We start from the raw sequence: 16,894 nt of genomic DNA on the forward strand, positions 1-16,894 counted from the left end.
ATTGATGCTTCCGCATCTTCGGGACGACGATTGATGCTTCCGCATCTTCGGGACGACGATTGATGCTTCCTCACGATAATTGTCACATATATAAAGGGACAGTTCAAAAAAATATCAAGAAGAGGCTGTTCATACACTGTGAGAAGGTCAGTTTTTATATTTTCTTTCGTCCATTAATATTGGGGGTAACAAAGTCAATTTAATGTTTTCTTCCACAACGAGAGGGACAATTGACATTGCGTGTCTTATTTATAAACCTCTTTGTATTTGTATTGTACATAGATCAATTGTCGTCTTAAACGATTGATTGTATAAATCCTATCGTCCATTAATATTGGGGGTAACGCGGTCAATTAAAAGTTTTAAGGTTTGGCAAACACTTCCAACACATCAGTTTTTGTTCCATTACTTGAGATCACATATTTAGCAACTGGGAGGTAATTGTCGTCCCGACTGAAATTGTCGTCCCGAAAAATTGTCACATATATAAAGGAACATTTCAAAAAAAATGTCAAGAAGAGGCTTTTCATACACTGTGAAAAGGTCTGTTTTTATATTTACTTTTGTCCATTAATATTGGGGTTAACAAAGTGAATTTAATGTTTTCTACTAACACTAGAGGGACAGTTGACATTGCATGTCTTGCTTATTAACTATTTTTTTTATTTTTATTGTACATAGAACAATTGTCGTCTTAACGATTGTTTGTATAAATACTTTCGTCCACAAATATTGAGGGGAACACAGTTAATTAAAAGTGATAAGGTATGGCAAACTCTTCCAACACATCAATTTTTGATCCGTTACTTGAGATCACATATTTAGAATCTGGAAGATAATTGTCGTCCCGACTAAAATTGTCGTCCCGAAAAGTTGATCAATCTGCATCTTCGGGAGGACGGTTGATGCTTCCGCACGATAATTGTCAAATATATATAAAGGGACATTTCAAAAAAAAATATCAATAAGAGGCTGTTCATACACTGTGAGAAGGTCAGTTTTTATATTTTCTTTCGTCCATTAATATTGGGGGTAACAAGGTCAATTTAATGTTTTCTTTCACATCGAGAGGGACAATTAACATTGCGTGCCTTATTTATAAACCACTTTTTATTTGTATTGTACATAGACCAATTGTCGTCTTAAACGATTGATTGTATAATTCCTTTCGTTCATTAATATGGGAGGTAAGGCAGTCAATTAAAAGTGTTAAGGTTTGGCAAACACTTCCAACACATTGGTTTTTGTTCCATTACTTGAGATCACATATTTAGCAACTGGGAGGACATTGTCGTCCCGACTGAAATTGTCGTCCCGAAAAGTTGTCACATATATAAAGGAACATTGCAAAAAAAATGTCAAGAAGAGGCTTTTCATACACTGTGAGAAGGTCTGTTTTCATATTTACTTTCTTCCACTAATATTGGGGTTAACAAAGTGAATTTAATGTTTTCTGTCACTAGAGGGACAGTTGACATTGCGTGTCTTATTTATTAACTACTTTTAATTTTTATTGTACAAAGATCAATTGTCGTCTTAACAATAGTTTGTATAAATCCTTTCGTTCATAAATATTGAGGGGAACACAGTCAATTAAAAGTGATCAGGTACGGCAAACACTTCTAACACATCAATTTTTGTTCCATTACTTGAGATCACATATTTAGAATCCGGTAGATAATTGTCGTCCCGACTAAAATTGTCGTCCCGAAAAATTGATCTAATCCGCATCTTCGGGACGACGATTGATGCTTCCGCATCTTCGGGACGACGATTGATGCTTCCGCATCTTCGGGACGACGATTGATGCTTCCGCACGATAATTGTCACATATATAAAGGGACATTTCAAAAAAATATCAGGAAGAGGCTTTGCATACACTGTGAGAAGGTCTGTTTTTATATTTACTTTCGTCCATTAATATTGGGGTTAACAAAGTGAATTTAATGTTTTCTTCTAACACTAAAGGGACAGTTGACATTGCGTGTCTTATTTATTAACTACTTTTAATTTTTATTGTACAAAGATCAATTGTCGTCTTAACAATAGTTTGTATAAATCCTTTCGTTCATAAATATTGAGGGGAACACAGTCAATTAAAAGTGATCAGGTACGGCAAACACTTCTAACACATCAATTTTTGTTCCATTACTTGAGATCACATATTTAGAATCCGGTAGATAATTGTCGTCCCGACTAAAATTGTCGTCGAGAAAAATTGATCTAATCCGCATCTTCGGGACGACGATTGATGCTTCCGCATCTTCGGGACGACGATTGATGCTTCCGCACGATAATTGTCACATATATAAAGGGACATTTCAAAAAAATATCAAGAAGAGGCTGTTCATACACGGTGAGAAGGTCAGTTTTTATATTTTCTTTCGTCCATTAATATTGGGGGTAACAAAGTCATGTAATGTTTTCTTCCACAACGAGAGGGACAATTGACATTGCGTGTCTTATTTATAAACCTCTTTGTATTTGTATTGTACATAGATCAATTGTCGTCTTAAACGATTGATTGTATAAATCCTATCATCCATTAATATTGGGGGTAACGCAGTCAATTAAAAGTGTTAAGATTTGGCAAACACTTCCAACACATCAGTTTTTGTTCCATTACTTGAGATCACATATTTAGCAACTGGAAGGACATTGTCGTCCCGACTGAAATTGTCGTCCCAAAAAATTGTCACATATATAAAGGAACATTTCAAAAAAATATCAGGAAGAGGCTTTGCATACACTGTGAGAAGGTCTGTTTTTATATTTACTTTCGTCCATTAATATTGGGGTTAACAAAATGAATTTAATGTTTTCTTCTAACACTAGAGGGACAGTTGACATTGCGTGTCTTATTTATTAACTACTTTTAATTTTTATTGTACAAAGATCAATTGTCGTCTTAACAATAGTTTGTATAAATCCTTTCGTTCATAAATATTGAGGGGAACACAGTCAATTAAAAGTGATCAGGTACGGCAAACACTTCTAACACATCAATTTTTGTTCCATTACTTGAGATCACATATTTAGAATCCGGTAGATAATTGTCGTCCCGACTAAAATTGTCGTCCCGAAAAATTGATCTAATCCGCATCTTCGGGACGACGATTGATGCTTCCGCATCTTCGGGACGACGATTGATGCTTCCGCATCTTCGGGACGACGATTGATGCTTCCGCATCTTCGGGACGACGATTGATGCTTCCGCATCTTCGGGACGACGATTGATGCTTCCGCATCTTCGGGACGACGATTGATGCTTCCGCACGATAATTGTCACATATATAAAGGGACATTTCAAAAAATATCAGGAAGAGGCTTTGCATACACTGTGAGAAGGTCTGTTTTTATATTTACTTTCGTCCATTAATATTGGGGTTAACAAAGTGAATTTAATGTTTTCTTCTAACACTAAAGGGACAGTTGACATTGCGTGTCTTATTTATTAACTACTTTTAATTTTTATTGTACAAAGATCAATTGTCGTCTTAACAATAGTTTGTATAAATCCTTTCGTTCATAAATATTGAGGGGAACACAGTCAATTAAAAGTGATCAGGTACGGCAAACACTTCTAACACATCAATTTTTGTTCCATTACTTGAGATCACATATTTAGAATCCGGTAGATAATTGTCGTCCCGACTAAAATTGTCGTCCCGAAAAATTGATCTAATCCGCATCTTCGGGACGACGATTGATGCTTCCGCATCTTCGGGACGACGATTGATGCTTCCGCATCTTCGGGACGACGATTGATGCTTCCGCATCTTCGGGACGACGATTGATGCTTCCGCATCTTCGGGACGACGATTGATGCTTCCGCATCTTCGGGACGACGATTGATGCTTCCGCACGATAATTGTCACATATATAAAGTGACATTTCAAAAAAATATCAGGAAGAGGCTTTGCATACACTGTGAGAAGGTCTGTTTTTATATTTACTTTCGTCCATTAATATTGGGGTTAACAAAGTGAATTTAATGTTTTCTTCTAACACTAAAGGGACAGTTGACATTGCGTGTCTTATTTATTAACTACTTTTAATTTTTATTGTACAAAGATCAATTGTCGTCTTAACAATAGTTTGTATAAATCCTTTCGTTCATAAATATTGAGGGGAACACAGTCAATTAAAAGTGATCAGGTACGGCAAACACTTCTAACACATCAATTTTTGTTCCATTACTTGAGATCACATATTTAGAATCCGGTAGATAATTGTCGTCCCGACTAAAATTGTCGTCCCGAAAAATTGATCTAATCCGCATCTTCGGGACGACGATTGATGCTTCCGCATCTTCGGGACGACGATTGATGCTTCCGCATCTTCGGGACGACGATTGATGCTTCCGCACGATAATTGTCACATATATAAAGGGACATTTCAAAAAAATATCAAGAAGAGGCTGTTCATACACTGTGAGAAGGTCAGTTTTTATATTTTCTTTCGTCCATTAATATTGGGGGTAACAAAGTCAATTTAATGTTTTCTTCCACAACGAGAGGGACAATTGACAGTGCGTGTCTTATTTATAAACTACTTTTTATTTGTATTGTACATAGATCAATTGTCGTCTTAAACGATTGATTGTATAAATCCTATCGTCCATTAATATTGGGGGTAACGCAGTCAATTAAAAGTGTTAAGGTTTGGCAAGCACTTCCAACACATCAGTTTTTGTTCCATTACTTGAGATCACATATTGAGCAACTGGGAGGACATTGTCGTCCCGACTGAAATTGTCGTCCCGAAAAATTGTCCTAAATATAAAGGAACATTTCAAAAAAATGTCAAGAAGAGGCTTTTTATACACTGTGAGAAGGTCTGTTTTTTTATTTACTTTCGTCCATTAATATTGGGGTTAACAAAGTGAATTTAATGTTTTCTTCTAACACTGGAGGGGCAGTTGACATTCATGTCTTGTTTATTAACTATTTTTTTTATTTTTATTGTACATAAAACAATTGTCGTCTTAACGATTGTTGGTATAAATACTTTCGTCCACAAATATTGAGGGGAACACAGTTAATTAAAAGTGATAAGGTATGGCAAACACTTCCAACACATCAATTTTTGTTCCATTACTTGAGATCACATATTTAGAATCCGGGAGATAATTATAAAATTGTCCTAAATATAAAGGAACATTTCAAAAAAATGTCAAGACGAGGCTTTTTATACACTGTGAGAAGGTCTGTTTTTTTATTTACTTTCGTCCATTAATATTGGGATTAACAAAGTCAATTTAATGTTTTCTTCTAACACTAGAGGGACAGTTGACATTGCGTGTCTTATTTATTAACTACTTTTTATTTTTATTGTACATAGAACAATTGTCGCCTTAATGATTGTTTGTATAAATCCTTATGTCCATAAATATTGAAGGGAACACAGTCAATTAAAAGTGATAAGGTACGGAAAACACTTCCAACACATCAATTTTTGTTCCATTACTTGAAATCACATATTTAGAATCCGGGAGATAATTGTCGTCCCGACTAAAATTGTCGTCCCGAAAAGTTGATCAATCCGCATCTTCGGGACGACGATTGATGCTTCCGCACGATAATTGTCACCTATATAAAGGGACATTTCAAAATAATATCAAGAAGAGGCTGTTCATACACTGTGAGAAGGTCAGTTTTTATATTTTCTTTCGTCCATTAATATTGGGGGTAACAAAGTCAATTTAATGTTTTCTTCCACAACGAGAGGGACAATTGACAGTGCGTGTCTTATTTATAAACTACTTTTTATTTGTATTGTACATAGATCAATTGTCGTCTTAAACGATTGATTGTATAAATCCTATCGTCCATTAATATTGGGGGAACGCAGTCAATTAAAAGTGTTAAGATTTGGCAAACACTTCCAACACATCAGTTTTTGTTCCATTACTTGGGATCACATATTTAGCAACTGGGAGGACATTGTCGTCCCGAAAAATTATCACATATATAAAGGAACATTTCAAAAAAATATAAAGAAGAGGCTTTTCATACACTGTGAGAAGGTCTGTTTTTCTTTTTATTTGTATTGTACATAGACCAATTGTCGTCTTAAACGATTGATTGTATAAATCCTATCGTCCATTAATATTGGGGGTAACGCAGTCAATTAAAAGTGGTAAGGTACGGCAAACACTTCCAACACATCATTTTTTGTTCCATTAGTTGAGATCACATATTTAGCGTCCGGCAGATAATTGTCGTCCCGACAAGTTGATCGATCCGCATATTCGGGACAACGATTTATGCTTCTGCACGAAAATTTTCACATATATAAAGAAACATTTCAAAAAAATATCAAGAAGAGGGTTTTCACATGAGAAGGTCAGTTTTTTAATTTACTTTTGTCCATTAATATTGGGGGTAACAAAGTCAATTTAGTATTTTCTTCCAACACTAGAGGGACAATTGACATTGCGTGTCTTATTTATAAACTACTTTTTATTTTTATTGTACATAGAACGATTGTCGTCTTAACGATTGTTAGTAAAAATCCTTTTGTCCATAAATATAAAAAATCATATTGTCTGGGTTTTATATACCCATAAAAAGAAAAATATTTCGTATAATGGTAGGGTGTCGTCGCCTGCATCGTCGTCTACGACATCTGCGTCGTCCGAAGACACATTTGGTGTCCAGACAATAACTATAGTTTAAGTGAGTGGATCTCTATGAAATTTAATAAAAGGTTCAATACAACAAAAGGAAGGTTAGGATTTATTTTGGGGATGATGATCCCATCTGTTTTGAATTAAGGGGCCCCAACAGGTGCACAAACACCAGCATTTTTCTACTTTCAGTATATCAACTAGTGAATCAGAATTTCAATTGCTCCGAAATTTTTCAACATTGTTTTTTTTCCCACAGATAGAAGGTTTGGATTGATTTTTGAGGTTATGGTTCTAACGGTTTAGGAATTATGGGCCAAAAAAGGGGCCCAAGTAAGCATGTGTGTAGTTTCCAGTCAATAACTTGTGTTTTAGTGTATAAATATCTCTGAAATGATACCACAAGTGTCCATACTACAAAGGAATGGTTATTTGGGATTAGGAATCAAATCAAGTAGCAACTAAGGACAATTTAGATAATTTAAAAGCAGTGTAACGGAGGTAAGCCAATTCCATGTCAGGAATACTGATATAAATATGTTTGATTAACTCCATTACACTAAAATAATGTATTAAGAAATGATGATTGTCTTGAGATGATTAGATGTAAAATTTATATTTAGACATGTTAAAAGTTACTTTTAATTTATATTAATTTTAACCGTGACTGTATGCCATTTCATATTTTAATATTTTATGATATATTAAAATTAGTATCCGGTAGTTTTTGTTGCAAACTCTTTTAACGGGAATACTAGTAAACAGCATAGTGTATTGCTTAAAAGCGAAAAAAAAATGTTCATTAGACCACCTTTGTTCTGTGTCAAAAACCATTGCTGTGTCAACTATTTAATCGAAATCCAAATTGAGAGCTGTATCAAGCTTGAATGTTGTGTCCATACTTGCCCTAACTGTTCACGGTATGACCTATGTGGTCGTAAAAGATGCGCCCTGCGAAGCATTTGGATTAGGTCGAAATTGCAAAAAAAAAATAAACAAAATAACAGAATACTCATGAAAATCTGAGACACCAACCAAATTATAATTTGACATAATCACGCAGTCAATTTGATAATATTCTGAAATAATACTATATGTTGTTTTTTTATGTAGAATCTACAAGTTTGGTCAACGAATGGATATCATATATTATAAGGTAATGTATCAGAACACAGCAATTATTTTCTTAATTTCCAAAAGTAATTTCAAATGGAAGGCTATCAAATGTATCTAAGATTTTTATATTAGCAATGGCTTGCCATTTTATCTTTCAAACACACTTTTTGCACAGGATAAAGTTGTACCGGCTTCAAATATTGAAATGTTTCGTTAAAGTGATTCGATGACATAAGGCACTGAACGCATATGCAAAATTTAAAACCTTCTGTTTTGGTCTCTTGTGGTCAGTTGTCTCATTAACAATCGTACCACATCTTCTTTTTTATAACATAAATATAAATGAAAATGGCAGGTGGCACCACTACCAAATCCGGTTATTTGTTGGGCAATTGACAATATTTCATTCCCTAATCCCCTCAGCATATATCATGTGATACTGCAGAAATAAATGTGTCCTTATGACAATATGAACTAGAATGTTAAAGCAAAAGCAGTAATTTAAGCTAGGATCTTTCAAGAAAATTGGATACTGCTAGTTTTATTTGCTGTAAGATGAAATTAAGTAAACACTTTATTCATCTTAACTATTCCCAATCATTGATCATCTGACAACAAAGATTAATAATTTTTTGTAGGTAGAAGAGGTGCAGGACCTGATTGAAGAGGCAACTAAATTGTGGGGTATGTATTTCTCTAAACAAATCACTTCAGTTTGCATTGGATTAAAACGTTACTCTTAAATCAATGTTAATACATATGTACCCATTCGTCTACTCAAGTGTTTTTGTTTTAATCCTTGTCCATTCATTTGATTAATTTTCCTATTCAGCCACATAATTTCACACTATTATTTAATAAATTAATAATTGTGTGAAAGGTTTTCCATTTGAGTAGGTTGCATGAGACTAAGCTGCTCAACATTAATTCAGTGGGTACACTTTTGCATAATGGACAAATAATTTGCTAAAATCGTTGATACAAGTAACTGAAAAATACCGTATGCAGCAATGAATGACGCACTTTACTTAAACATATACGATGATTTACTTTATATAAATTGACATAATTAACGTATAATATTTATAAGAATTATAAATTTATTTTTTTCTTTCTTTGTTACCATAGAACCAGGGAAGGCTTCGTATGTGCATATGATAGGATACAAGGTTAGTTGCAATATATACTATTAAAGTATAGATTACCATGTTTTCTACACATTGACATCGTGAAATATATAACATGAACCCCAATGTGAACTTTAAAAGCAGATGCGTGTAGTGAATGAGCTAATAAGTTCATGATTTGTTGAGTGGCTGGTATTTAAGGTAGAAAATGCGATCATCTGGTCACCACACGATTTGTAGGGTATCATTCCCTCCCATTGAGCAGTATTTACGCTCAACGAAAGTAAAGCTTGACAATTTCACCTCACATATTGTGACGTCACTGATATCCTCTCTTAAGGCATAGCGACGTCGCTGATAAGTTCTCCTCATGTTTCAAATCAGTGGTATGAGAATTTCGGAGTAACTGATCAGGGTGATATGCAATAAGCGAAGGAAGATAACACCGTTTATAATATTAATTACTCTATGTGATAAGGTTTCATTGATACTGTTATGATAGGCAGGTCTTATTTTACTTTGAAAAAAACAGTATAAATTATTCCCATTAAAATAAATTAAACTACATAATTGTTAACAGTCGTTTCTTTAGCACCCCTTTTCAAAAGTTTGTCTATACATGTGTCATTTTATAGGTAATTCAATAAACATTATCGGATTTTTTTCTTTAGATGGAAGAGGTGTATCAACTGATAATAGGACAGCAAAAAGAAGGTATTTATTTTACGCCTTACCATAGTAAATTGTGTTTGTTTGTATTATGTCAAGGACATGGAAAGTCAGTTTCAGTAGGACTTTGATTTCTAGGACACAAATAATTGGAATGCTATAAATTTTAAAACGTATCATTTCTAATCTAGTTTATTTTAATTATTCAACTATGAATTACTGGTTTGCCCTAAAAGATAAAGAAAAATCAAGATGTCGAAGTTCTACTGACGCCAAGTTTCTGTTATCCATGCAGCATTTCACTATAACTTTAAATGAATAACCACTTTTGTTCTGGTCATTCATTTTTATCAGACAAATTCTGAAGCGCCCATCAGCGGCTTTGTTCCGCCACATGGAAACGCCGGTACCAAGTCAAGCATACGACATCTGTTTTCTTTCGTTTAATGTGTTCGAGTTTTTATACGACCAAAAGATAATTGCGGTCGCATATCTCTGTGACGTCATCATCGTCGTCGTCCCGGACATTAACTTCAATTTAATTGTATTGATTTCTATTAAATTGTAACAAAATGTTCAATAGCACAAAAGGAAGGTTGGGATTGGTTTTGGATGACTGTCCCAACTATTTACGAATATGGGGCCAAAACTGGTCATTACAAATCGTTCTTCTAGTTGCATGACAATAACTTGTGTATGAGTATTTTTATTGCTCTGAAATTGCACTGCAAGGTTCGATACCACAAGAAGAAGGTTTTGATTTTTTAGGTAGATAATTGCCCAAACTGATAAGAAGTTAGGGGCCAAAACCAAGTACTTTACTAGTTTTCAAACACTAGTGTGTGTGCTAAGTGTATGGTTGTCTCTTAAATTATACCACATTGTACAAAAAGAACAATCTTCAAGTATATTTTTTTTTGGGGGGGAGGGGTCATCAAGATATAATAATTATCAATTAAACAAAAAATGGGAGCCACAATTCATTTTGATAATTCTTTGTAATAACTATATAGTCTGATCACAGATTTACCAGGTATTGCACAACACCACGGTGTATTGCACAACAGCTTCAATTGAATATAAATTCAATCAAATATCACATTCCAAGTTATTAACTACATTGAATCTGTGTCAAAAATCTATAATGTGTCAAATATTTAATTACAATCCAAATAAATTCAGACCTGTATCGAGCTTTAATATTGTGTCAATTTTTGTCCCATTCTGTTCAGAAAGAACTCTGCGGTCTGATCCAGATGCGCTCGTTGAAGCATATTCATTGAATTTCCATGTGATGAAGACTTCCCTATTTCAAATATAATTGTATTTTTTTCTACTTTATATTACGTTTTCTACACTTGATTTGTGTTGTATGTCATCGTTTATATTTTCAGTGTCAATGGAAACGTCACAGAAAGTAAGTTTTATATCTTTACAATCAAAAAGGTGGCTTAAACTTAATCCAAACTTATACTTCTACATTGTATCTTGATATATTGAAACTATGTATCATGAATACAAATGTGTCACATCATGATATGACTTTCTTTTCTTTAACAACTCTATACTCGAAATGATGAAAATAGATTTACAGACATTTTTAAATGTTGAGTAAAATATATCAATTTCTGAACATACACTGACATTTCTTATTCATTTTGTAATTAACTCTTTCAGAAAAAGCAAAGAATTGATAAGGTATTCTAGCGCCTTTGTTTGTTTTGGGAATATTGCAATTTTGAAAGTACAACTGATCCATTAAAAGGTTAACAGTTATCATATAACTGATGAAATGAATGTTTCATGGTTTTAAATATGTAATATATGTCATAAAATGTAAAATGAAAGTAAATGCAAAAGAAATATTCATCACTCACATCATCAATGTGGACATAAAAGTTGTGAACATCTTATATAGATACATGCATAATCAAAAACGACAAACATAATCGATGAAAACAAAGTGATTAACGTCTTTATTTTTCAGCTGTTGGAAAAAATACAAATGATTTCACTATTATATGCAAGTATGCAGAATGGAGGTAAGAAAGATATGATACAATATTTGTTTCTGCATATAGACATTCCACATATATTGAAAATATTTTTTTCAATATTTATGATAAGGAAATGTTAATAAAAGCAACAGTAGTACACCGATGTTCAATGGTCACAATTCAATTTAGCGAAAATAAATCCGGGTAAACAATTTAAAACGATCGAAACACATCAATCACAATATAAAATAAATGGACCAACAGCAACACTGAACTACCACATATGCAAACGGCAACATACATAGTAGCGGACTGTCTGATAAAAACAGTCATACTCCTGACTTGGTACAAGACATTTTGGAGAACAAATGTGTGTTCAACCAGCTGTAAAGCATGTTAAACGATATATATACGACTATTTTCCTCTCTTTGTCTACAGTTATATTCTGTATTGTGTATATATGAAAAAAGAATATGGAAAAATTAAGTATATTACGCTAGTTTCAATGTTTTTGGAAGTTGTTTATATAAGTCAAAAAATTAAACCCAACAGGGTTCTTCAACGGGATTTGAACTGACACCATTGATAAACCATGTACTCCATTGGTAAGTATCATGGTCAGCGCCCTAGACCACTTGATCACATCAGCTATACAAAAATACCGAAGACGAATCTAAAGATAGACATAAGAAATATGTTTTAAGCATGTGACGATGTTATATTATTGTTTATTAACAATTTATTTTTATTTGTCAGTAATTTAACTCATAAATATTTCTCTAAAGTTCTATTTTTACTTTTGAATAGATATATGCAACATTTCGCTAGTCGTCAACCTAGCTCCATCGGCCGTGTGCATCTATCCACTTGGAATCGGATGATGGAACTATTTTTAAAGTATTAACTAGCGTGTTAAAGTTGTATCCTTATACATTCGTATAACTTTCTGACTGATTTAGTTTATTATAAAGATATCCCTAAAACTAATTGAACTTTTTTTTAGAACTAGAAATTGATAAGATCAGAAGGATACATAGACATGTAAGTAGAAAAGTCTTTTTGGTTAAATCTATATAGCAAATATTCATTTAATTAATTTAATGTTATACCACAGAATAGTACTTCGTTCTCTTCATTTTGAACTCTGTAGTTTATCATTTTAGACAATTATATCTCTTCCAAGGTGAAATAAACGAATAGGCAAACATTAGCAATGAACTGAAAGCAATCATTAATCTTCCTTATCTAAATACATACCTTGTTAACAATTTCGCACACATATAAAGTTATGCATACTTTACATTTATAGGTTAAAGACATGATATCAACGTTAGTCGAAAAAATGATTGATAACATGTTAGAAGAAGAACATGAGCTAGAAGTAGAAGAACAGAGGAAAGGAGAGGTAAAAATTATTTTTGTGTATGTTTCTGATTGTTTATTGGAACTTTTTGGAATTTTGGATCCTCAATGCTCTTCAACTTTGTACTAGTTTGGGTTTATAAATATATTTGATTTGAGCGTCACTGATGAGTCTTATGTAGACGAAACGCGCGTCTGGCGTACTAAATTATAATCCTGGTACCTTTGATAGCTATTTACACCACTGGATCGATGCCACTTCTGGTGGACGTTTCGTCCCCGAGGGTATCACCAGCCCAGTAGTCAACACTTCGGTGTTGACATGAATATCAATAATGTGGTCATTTTTATAAATTTCCTGTATAAAAAACTTTGAATTGTTTGAAAAACTAAGGATTTTCTTATCCCAAGCATAGATTACCTTAGCCGTATTTGGCACAACTTTTTGGAATTTTGGATCCTCAATGCTCTTCAACTTTGTACTAGTTTGGGTTTATAAATATTTTTGATTTGAGCGTCACTGATGAGTCTTATGTAGACGAAACGCGCGTCTGGCGTACTAAATTATAATCCTGGTACCTTTGATAGCTATTGATGATTTCTAAACGTAACATTAGAACAAGAGGGCTATTTTTGGGCGATAAATATGTCTACCGCTTAAAAAGACCTCTGGATAATTTATAAACTCGGTCTGTTTCTGAAAGTAATTCTAACATAATTTTTCATTTTTTATCCCTGCATACCACCATTCCCTATCCGGAATTATAATTGTTTTGAACATGCTTTGAACGACAAAATTTCTTCCTATGTTACGTTTACATTTTCTTACGCCAAACATGCGAAACACTGAATGTGGTTTTTTTATTTGATAGATGCTGTTTGTGCTTTTTTGTAAATGATTTTTTTGTTTGGAGATTGTAACACAGTGATGTGACCATATTTTGACTATTTTACCGATTGTGTCTGTTTTGTTCACGCATCGATGTGAAGATAACGGAATTTGATGCGACTGTCATACAAATGATAGTTTTAGCGCTATACAACCAGGTTCAATCAACCATTTAAAAATGCCCGTACCAAGTCAGGAGTATGACAGTTGTTGTCCATTCGTTTGATATGTTTTGTCGTTTCATTTTGCCATTTGATTAGGTACTTTTCGTTTTGAATTTTCCTCTTTGCTTTTTGCATGTATCGATAGCATTATAGTTATACGACTTAATGTTTCTTTTCGTGATTTTACATTACTCGTCACAGTGTTGTATCAATTACAATTTGTACATTTGTACTGGCATTAAAAAAATGTATAATTCGCTAAAATTGAAGCATCCTCATTTGGAAACCTATACTTGAGAATAATAATATATGAGACTTTTTAATCATGCATGCAAGTTGTTAATCTACACAACTAGGTACAGTAACTGTGTTTATTCTCAAAGGACAAACTATTGTCGTCGTATGTTGAAATCATTTTTTAAACAACCTCTTATAAAGTGTTTCCTCGTCATCTTAACAAACGTCTACATAACAGGAATTATTCAAATTTTTTTTCTGGATTTTCAGACACAAGATGAACTAGATGAAAATGAGCCCAGTAATACAGGTAAACTTATGATTATTGCAGTAAAACTTCTTTTTTAGTAAAATCGTTGATTTCAATATTTCATCCTGAGCGAATAAATCTGAGAAAAAGAAATTATTTCGGTGACAATTATGGTACTGATAACAAAAGTTCATTCTACCACTTTTACTAGAAATTTGCGAGCTGATGCATAGATTGGTATAACACATCGGTTCAATGCCATCTTAAATTGTACCTGCTCAGATTCACAAGTTACACTGATTTATTAGATCTTCCTGTCACATCCTTAACGAGTTAATAGTAATGAAATGTTTGTTTTGAAATGGTGTATGCTCAATCAAAATTGCACTTCAATATTATAACAGCAGTCGGTTTTTATCCAGACTTTTTCTGCATTATTTCACATGACATAATTCACAAGTTGTATTCTAGTGATCACTTAAAATATCTCTATGTTCTGCAAGTAAAATTGCAAGTGTTTTGTTTCCACTGCTTATATTGGTTATATATACTAGGAAAAGGAGAGTTTGTTTGACGTTTTATTAATAACAGCTGATACTTTTTTTCCTTGTAGAGTCAGTCTTATATCAGTGTGCCGAGGAAAACACTGACAACTTCATGTCGGAATGGAAAAAAGCGAATCAGGAAGTGTCGCACTTATTGAATAGAAACAACGAAATAGTTGTAAGAGCGACAAAACTGCCCCAGTGCGACATTCCTTCAATGAATTTCCAGCCAGATATCGATGGAATAGTAGTCGAGTTGACAAGCTTTGCAGGAATAACATTTCCGTTGACACATATCTCAATACTAAGACATGAATTTAATAGTTTGGAAAGGATTTATCCCAAGTTGAAGAAACATTTAGATCTTCGTCACTATTCCGAACAAACACTGAGTGTCTTAGCACAGTGTAAGGGCACAGAAATATCTATTGAAGGTCCGTGGCATATATGGCTTGGTGTTGTACCGCTACCCGGCACAGTTTTTCAACAGATACGATTTTTAAATATGACAAAAGTGACTTACGATTATATCAAATCAGTCGGAACAACTCTGACATGTAAAGCAGCTGGTGCTGCACTGGGTGGTAGGGCACGAAACACTTTCATGAAGGTTGATTTGCACAGTGTAAAGCATTGGACAGTTATGCCGGACGAATGTATGGATGTTCTGAAGTTGCTACAGGTTGCAGTTGACGAGGTAACATTACCAGATGGTCTCATTCCTATAATATTTGCATTCAGATTTGGTGAACGAACAAAACATGATATTTCTCTTACCGGTTTTAATATGATAAGAAAGACGACAGTACATGTTGGTGTAACAATTTCAAGTAATGATTTGCAGTTATTGTGGGCCAGGCATGGAATTCAGCAAGTGACCGGGGACAGAGGTACAATGTATTCCTGCTGCTCATTTTCTGACATCGTGAATTTCCAGTCTAATACTGACGGCAGAAACATTGACGTTTCGGCTGATGTGCTTAACGTATGCACGATCCCCAACCAGGTTCAGTTTGTTCAGTTTTATGGGGATATTCCACATCGTCGTCCACACCTCAATGTTTACCATCCTGTGTCTGGAATAATTGTATGTGGAGATGTTATCAATAAAACAACACGTGATGCTATCGAGAGGGCTATTGACCCGTACATCTTCTCTTTCGACCAAAATGTTAATCTCCTCCGAGATCTTCGATGTAGGATGGAGTTTGTAGTTGAAGTGCCTCCAATACCCCATGTTATAGCTCCACATATGTACATTTCATTACCAAATATAGAAAGACTGTTACAAAAATACGATTTATTGGTACCATATGTAAATGCTGATGACTCGCTTTTGTCTGCTTTGAGATCAGTGGGCACACAAATGATAGAAAGACTTCGTAATTTGTATGATGAATATCAACTGACTGGAGACAGTACTGCTACATGGGAAGCATATTCTTTAGGTATGTATAATATTATCATTATTTGTGTACTATCTGATGTGAAAAACACCAATGTATTCGAAGATATGTAACTTGATTATGTTATGAAATGCGTTTAAAATACTATTAATACCTGTATTGGCAATAGATTCATTAGGATCTGCGAAATTTTAGTGTGTATAACTCAAGACCTGGATGTATCTTTTAAAAAGATAATCGAATGGCAAGTGTAGGTACCATTTATTCTAATATATATGTTTCCTGTTTTTATTCTATGAACATATGTAGTTTAATTTACACCTGTGTAAATCATTTTTGTTTCTGTAATGAAAAGAAAACCAATAGTATATGTCCAAATTAAGATATACAAACAGAACTCTATCTTCAATAAAACGGTCGAACAAGACACAATACAATTATTATTAATAGATTTCATCAATCCATGACAGAGTTCATTACGGATACTCATCTTTGTTTGT

This window comes from Mytilus edulis, chromosome 13 (genome assembly GCF_963676685.1).
Source record: "Mytilus edulis chromosome 13, xbMytEdul2.2, whole genome shotgun sequence".
Classification (NCBI taxonomy): Eukaryota; Metazoa; Mollusca; class Bivalvia; order Mytilida; family Mytilidae; genus Mytilus; species Mytilus edulis.